The 7442-nt window shown below is 40.9% G+C and overlaps 1 protein-coding gene across 1 annotated transcript in view; it reads left to right on the top strand.

Annotated features, from left to right (window-relative positions):
* LOC137975673 (flavin-containing monooxygenase 5-like) overlaps window positions 1-1445 on the top strand; it is a 20128-nt gene extending 18683 nt beyond the window's left edge. The window contains exon 3 of the mRNA XM_068822825.1: window positions 1-1445. This exon is cut by the window's left edge and continues 546 nt beyond it. The gene's annotated coding sequence lies outside the window, so the exon portion shown is untranslated.
* The last annotated feature ends 5997 nt before the right edge of the window (window positions 1446-7442 follow it).

The raw sequence follows: 7442 nt of genomic DNA, 5'->3' as shown, positions 1-7442 counted from the left end.
GAAAGCTGGTGTTATTCACTTTACAAAGACAGCATCACGCGAGAATGGATCGCCCCCATTTAAGGTTTTAGAAGGAATGGCACCAATGTATCTCTCGGAACTACTACAGGTAAAGCAGCCATCTCGCTATAACTTGCGAAGTGATCAGCAACAACACCTGGTTATTCCTAAAACAAGATGCAAGACATTTGGGGACAGAGCATTTGCAGTGGCTGGCCCAAAGTTGTGGAACAATCTACCACTTTCAATTAGACAATCAGGAACTACCAATGTTTTTTAATCAAATCAAGACTTATTTATTTCAAGATGCATTCGGCCCAAAATTTTATATTGAATTAGAATTTTGTTTATACTTTCACAGAATACGCGATTCAGGGACTGTGATCAGAAAGGGTTTTAGCATTGGAAATTTATGGATTTGGGAATTTGAAGAAAATGTTGAAGATTTGTGTAATTCTGAGCTCATTCTTCGAGAATTAGTTTGCACTTCCAAACATGGTCGTTTCGCTCGCGAACAGCATCCCAGCGTTTCCGATTCGAATCCCTGCACCTGCGCTCCAAAGTTCACTCAGCTTTATTTGAGGGCGGTAAAATGAATACCAGACTGAGTATTACTGGGGACGGGTTGTGTGTGAAACGGGATAGGAGTGTAGCCCATCCTTTCCGTAATTGGGGGTTCAGCTTCGACGATGATCTGCCTCTGCCTTGTCTTGTCCTTATTCCGTTGTTAGATCAACCGGAAAAGCATTCAGATCACAAAACGGTAAAAAAAAGAAAAAAAGAAAAAAGCATATTATTCACACTGTTTCATTATTTCATATGCCTTTTTTGTTTTTGTGGTAGTGCACTCTAAGTGAACTACAAACTATGTCGCCGGGTTTTAAGAGCGTAAGAGGAGCAAGGATGGCACAGTCAGTGCCCGGCCTTGGTGTATGAGGTCCTGAGTTCGATTCCCAGATCTCGCATCCTTGTTTCGAGTTCTTTCCTTTCCGTGTAGCTAAGTAGCTTGAAATACCCGTAAAACGGAGCAATGACGGAGAGGGGGGAGTAAAATGAGCGCACCGTCGACCTCAGGGTTGTCAGTTGAATTACTGTTACGAGTTATCGACGTTAAATATGGTTACTTTATGAGTGTGCGTCCATGGCAGCAATAGGCACGTGGTGCGTGCGTAAATCACGAAAATAAACAGGTCTGTTGGAAGCATGCTTAAATTTGTGAGGGTGATGAAGAATGAAGTAGCTTCTATTTCTGTTTCTCGGTTCCCTTCTATTTTCTTAAATCTTTACCTTTAGTATTTTACTGGTAACCACATGTCTTCTCAGGGGGCTATTTACCTAAGACACCTACCAAGGCACTATAATGATTTACGATACCAAAACAATATCGTGTACTATTAGAGCTACATATTACGCAAAGACAACTTGAATCTCCTAAAAAGCAAAACGCAGCTCAGTTGACAGTTATGCAAAACACTTACTGCACTACCACACGTACGCAATGCGTGCCTATTTTTTAGCCATTGACCTTGTGAAAGGGCTGCTAACCGTTGATCCTGACGAAAGAATTACAGTTGATGGAGCTCTTCAACATCCATGGAACAGAAGCCCATGATCTTGAATCGTTTAACTCAGGTTCAGAGCTGGGGTTTTTTTTAGTTAAAGAAAATTCCATATTTGAATGTAACGTAGCTCGTGCATTTTCCCGCGCGTGCAGCTGCGATCTTATTTTTGTCCATATTTGGGCATAAAATTGGGATCCTAAAATCCCCATCTTTGTTCCAAGGAAAATAAAAGAGCTGCAAATTACACGCTTCAAGGTCATGTACATCTGGTACAGTGGAACGCGGTCAGTACGGACACCGAGGAAGCCCGGTCAGTACAGACACCGAGGGGACATGCCATCTTGTTCGTATTATCCAGGTGTCCATATTAAGCGGGCTCTCAGAAAAATGTCCCGGACCGTATTAAAGCAGACATTTCCTCTAGAAAAAGTACGTTGTTTAATTGCTCAATTTTAACTGTACACGACAAGGCCGTCAATGGGGAAGACGGCTACGAGCAATGAATGCAGCAAAAGTCAGGAAAGTGAAACTGTAATAGGAGGCAGAAAACCTTATCAAAGGACTGTGGTACAAGGGTCAAATGCAAACACCCGGAAGAAAGGCAAACTGATTAAGATCAAACATGTCACGCTATTTTGCCTCTACGTACTAACCAGTGGAAATCTGTCACATAATTGTGGCAATCAGGAAAAAAGACAGCGCGCACATAACCAGTGTCCGTAAAGCGGACAATATGTGACGATATGTGAGAATTTGTGACTCGGGACACAGAAAATTGTCCGTTGTCCGTATTAAGCCGGTAAATTTTGTAAATTTTGGAGAAAATATATGATCTTTTCGTTGGGGAAAACGAAACTGTCCGCTATATAGTCTGTATGCAGGTGTCCGTAGAGCGGGGTTCCACTGTACTAATTTATCCCTTAGGCGACAGAAGAGACTCATGGTGAAATGATCGCTTAAACATTTTTCTTTTTTACAACACCTTGAAGTATCCTCGTCATAAAATTGTCTTTTTCCGACAAATTGGCCAAAAAGAGGTCTCCAAGGGGACGCTTACGTCAAACCGATGACATTTGTTAAGAGCTAAATAACGGCTTTTCCCGGAAATTGCACCATTCAGTTACGAGAAAGAGGCTGGTTTAGATGCCGTCCTTGTTTTGTTTTGAACGAACTCTCAATTAATAATTATTACATCTCGCCCGTGAGCGGATACCCTCAATGGGCGTGGCCTGTGGTATCCTTCCTTCGTTGCTATTGAAGGCCGATACTATTGTAGCTGTTGAGCCCAATAATGTTTCGATTGAGTGTCGATTTGATGAAGAAAAGTTGCACGGTTTATTTGATGGCGGCTTCAGTTTAATCGAGAAATGTGATGCTCACCCATAGCGGTATGCAGTTAGGGTTATGGAGCGAAAACGAACGTGACAAAAAAAAAGGATTGGCGAGTGAAGCGAGCCGAGCGAGGGACTGGGGGAGGGAAGGGGCGGCGGAGCCTGGAGATATGCCTTTCATGCCGCCGATCCATGATACCAGATCTTGGTATCATGATCTGATTGGCCAAAGTGCTCAATGTTGACAGATTGCGGATGTTGAAAGTTGATGAAGTAGAATGTGAACACTCGAAAGTCACGAACGCATTGTGTAACTTCACTTTAAGAAAAATCTTGAAGCCAGCGATACAGTCGTCTTTGCGAGAATTAGCTTTGCTTACAATCTGTGGCAAATAAGAAATACGAGTTTGGGATTCTACCGACTGGTTTTGGGAAGGGTATAATCTTTCAACTGCTCCCTTGTGTTTTAAAAGAAACTTGGATAATGGAACTGGAGGACTAGAACGATCGTCATCCGCAATCTGTTAACATTGAGCACTAAAACGATCGACTGTTCTAGTCGCGTGTCGCGGCTGGTATTCATAATGAAAGATCAAGTTGAAGAATTGTCTCGTCTAGGACTAAAAGCCTTTGCGCTTGGGTTAGGAGACGATAAAGGAGAGAAAGAGCTGCGTGCCTTTGAATTCGACGTTGATCTTGTGTATGGCAACACTGAAAGTTGGTGTATATGTGGACCAGTATTCTTTATAACATAATTAGGATAGTACGCGCACTTTCGTTGGTCAATATCTGTGTTTAGATGAGAGTATGGAAACATGGCTGTGACATCACGAATTTTGATTGGTTGTATGCTGTCAGACGCGCGTTCTGATTGCGTGGCTGGTAGGAAATATGAGCGTGTATCAAGGGGCGTTTTCCATTTACCAAGAAATTCCGGAAATTCCGGTTGGGATGTAAATGGAACAGACCTGTTTGGTTCGTTCCACTGGAAATTTTCCGGAATAAATGGAACTTCTGAAAAGATGGAAATGTGTGTTCCATTTACAACTTTTGAAAGGTCTTACCACTGCCAGGCTATTCACGGCCACATTTTTAAATTTTGGCGCGTAAAATCGCAATCACTGGGCGGCGAACGGACCTGAGTTAAATGGAACACGTTTACCCGATGGAAATTTCCACCGAAATTTCCGGAAATTTTTTGTAAATGGAAAACTCCCAAGAAAAACTGTTTCAATCAAGAATTTTCCTTCATTTGTTATCTTCATTTGTCGAATTATCTTTGAGAAATATTTTATAAAAGCAATAGAGGACCTGGAGAATTCTCGACAGTTATGCAAACCCTCGACTGCATCTCGGGTTTGCATAACTGTCTCGAATTCTCCCAACTCCCCCTCGTGTTTAGATGAGGCTATGGAAACACGGAAAACGTCCTCTATTGCTTAAATAGTTGCTCACTAAATTATTTTACTTATGAGTGTTGAGTATTTTGAAACCAAAGTTCTTAGGCTAAGTGTTTGAAATTGTTGACGAAACTAAAAGGGATCTCCGCGATGACTGCATGGCCTGCAATTCACCGTTCGTATTCGCGGCACTTACCTCTAAACCATCTTAATTTCGCATCGCCGAAGGTGTAACGCCCGTCGCCAGGGATCGGTGCGCAGTGGATCGCTTTGCGTGTGATCTCGAACTTTCCTTCTCAAACAGAACATTGCTGAGCGATTCTTGACCCTAAACGACAGCCGCAGTCGGACGACTTGTCTGGCACAAGAAAGGCAAGCCAGTTCAGAAGAATCTTCTCCACTTGCTAATTTGCATATTTAGTGGGCAAAAAAAAATAGCTTTGCACGCTCTGCACGTGCGTTTTTCACTTTTGTTGATTTCTTTGCCGTCTTCAGCAAAGCAACAACGTGAAATAGCTAAATTTGAGGTTTTATGAAGAACGTCAGCACTTGAGGATAAATTTTCATTTCACTCCTGAGGAATTGCCACACCTTTGTCATGTTAAAAAACTTGGAATAGTCGTGAAGTGATTACAATAATGAGAATTTCTGTTTTGAGATGACGTTCTCGTTATTACTTCGGAAAGTGAAACGTCGAAAAATCGATATTGATCGTTGCCATTCAATTCAACCAGAAACCCATATTCTCTAAGTCCATTCTCACTGGGACATGCCCAAGCGAATGGAAAAAGGGTATTAAATCGGATCCTAACAATTATAGGCTAACTTCTGTAATTCCGATATAGTTTCTAAAGTTTTTGAAAAAAATTGTTTATAACCAACTCTACCATTATCTAAATGAGAACAAATTACTATTAAGTTGCCAATCAGGGTTCCGCTCCTTACACAGTACACTTACTGCTTTGCTTGAGACGAAAAATGATTGGTCAGTTAACATCGACAATGGGTTATTAAATGGCGTCGTTTTCATTGACCTTACTAAGGCATTCAACGCCATTGATCACGAAATCATCTTGCGTAAAATGTCATTCTTAGGTTTTGACCAGGTAGCTATCATGTGGTTCCTGTCGTACCTAAGTGGCCGAACCCCAAGATGTGATGAGCTGGCTGAAAGCCAACAAGCTTAGTTTAAATGTTGCCAAAACTGAACTTATGATTATTGGGTCAAGGAATAGATTATCTGCCCAAAATGAAGACTTTGTTATAAGAATTGACGATCAAATCATCAAACCTGGTTGAACATACCAAATCCTTGGGCGTTACCATAGATGCTCAACTTACTTGGTGCAAACTCATTGAAGAAATATGCAAGAACGTATCTTCAGCTATAGGTGCCCTCAAACGGGTGCGACCCTCGTGCCATATTTCGATTATTGCAGTCCGGTTTGGGACTGTTTGAGTGGCTACCTGAGTGATAAGCTCCAAAAATTTCAGAATCGTGCAGCTAGAGTAATTAGAAAATTTCCTTTTGATACGAACTCGAACCAACTCCTCCTACTACTTCTATAATCAATAATACTGATATGGGCAACTCCGGAGCAGACTAACCTCTCAGGACAATTCGATAAAAGTAGATGATTTACTTGTTATCCGAGAAGGCACAGAAATGAGTTGGTGGAGGCCATAAATATCAGCAATGTTTTAGTGTTAGTTGACAAACATTGTTGTCATAATTGCTTAAAGCCGTGTCAGCATTCATATCACCGAGTAAGAAAAATTCAAGATTGGTACAACAACAAAAAAAGATCAAGATCAAGATCAAGATCAAGTCTAGCGATATTGGGTTTCCAAATGTGAGAACAGCCCTATTGAAGAGCTAGGAGGCCTATACCAAATGAATTTACAATAATAAAAGGTTTAGAGTTAGGTTTGCGAATTTCGATTTACGGGTTTTCAAGCTCGTTTAAGTGCGTACAGAGACATTTATTGTCGATTTAATGTAAAAACATAGAGCTCCGCCACCATCGCTCAGCCTATCTCTTCGAATTAATTAATAACCACAGATATAAGAATTGGAGTCGTTGTCAAACACGTCCAGCTTAGTTTCCTGAATAGCAAGAACATCTAGACATTCATCGGCGAGCAAAATTCTGACTTCATCTATATGTGCAGAGCGTTTGTTAACATTTAGCGAAGCTAACTTAAATCCACGTTTTAAAGGAATATTCTTTCTATGAGATTCATGAAATTCAAGACGACCGGCTTTCGAGGAAACAGCAGGGGCACCCAACGAGAATATAGTTCAAAACCACTTAGACATAGCATCGTTAGTATTTAAGCGGTAGTATAGGCATATTTTTATCCCCAAAAAATTTTTATCCATTCGGATTTCCTAGCTGAAAGTCTAGTGATCCGAAAATTATAGGGATCCAAACTTACCTTTTCGAAAATTTCAGGCAGAAAAAAGGGTAAGAATCCGTTAAAAATGGGCAATTATGCCATTTTCTAGAAATTCGAAAATCCTAGGACAGGCAGGCAAGCAAGAAATTTAACAACAAATGTTCTGAAAATTCTAGATGTCAAACCGTCTTCCGAACAGATATTTTCCGAAAACTGACGTTGTGTGCCCCTAAAACAGGTCAATGATAATTAGTTTTCTTGCTTACTTAGCATTTTGCAGAAATTTTATATATAAGATCGTTGCCTTGTTTGGTTAACTGTAAACCACCTCTATTTAAGACTTTCTCAGTAATGTTGGTGTGGCAAACTAACTTTCAGTGATGGGCTTGTGGCCAAATCTTACTGATTCTTTGCGCGCGTCTTTGCGCGTAGTTAACTCAGATAAGACTACTTCAGCTCCACAGGAACATTGGATGGTTTTCGCAAGATCGACAATACTAAGCGGCGTTTGCAACTTCAGTTGGTGCTTCAGACTTAAGTCATTTGTCTTAATATGTAAACAAATTCTATCTGGGGCATTGCTTGGATGTAAAACTTAATGTCTTGCGTCGTAGCTCCACCAGAAGACTTCACTACAGCTCGCAGTCCTCGTTTTACACCGTATTCAGTTTAGATGTGTTAAATCATTGCTGTTTTCACACCCTTTTCGGCACGCCTTAAAAAACGCTCTCATTTGTCCAATTTCTGTA

Source organism: Montipora foliosa, chromosome 11, assembly GCF_036669935.1.
Source record: "Montipora foliosa isolate CH-2021 chromosome 11, ASM3666993v2, whole genome shotgun sequence".
NCBI classification, from domain to species: domain Eukaryota; kingdom Metazoa; phylum Cnidaria; class Anthozoa; order Scleractinia; family Acroporidae; genus Montipora; species Montipora foliosa.
Note: the sequence above shows the minus strand (reverse complement) of the source record. Positions and strands in the feature narration are given on the sequence as shown.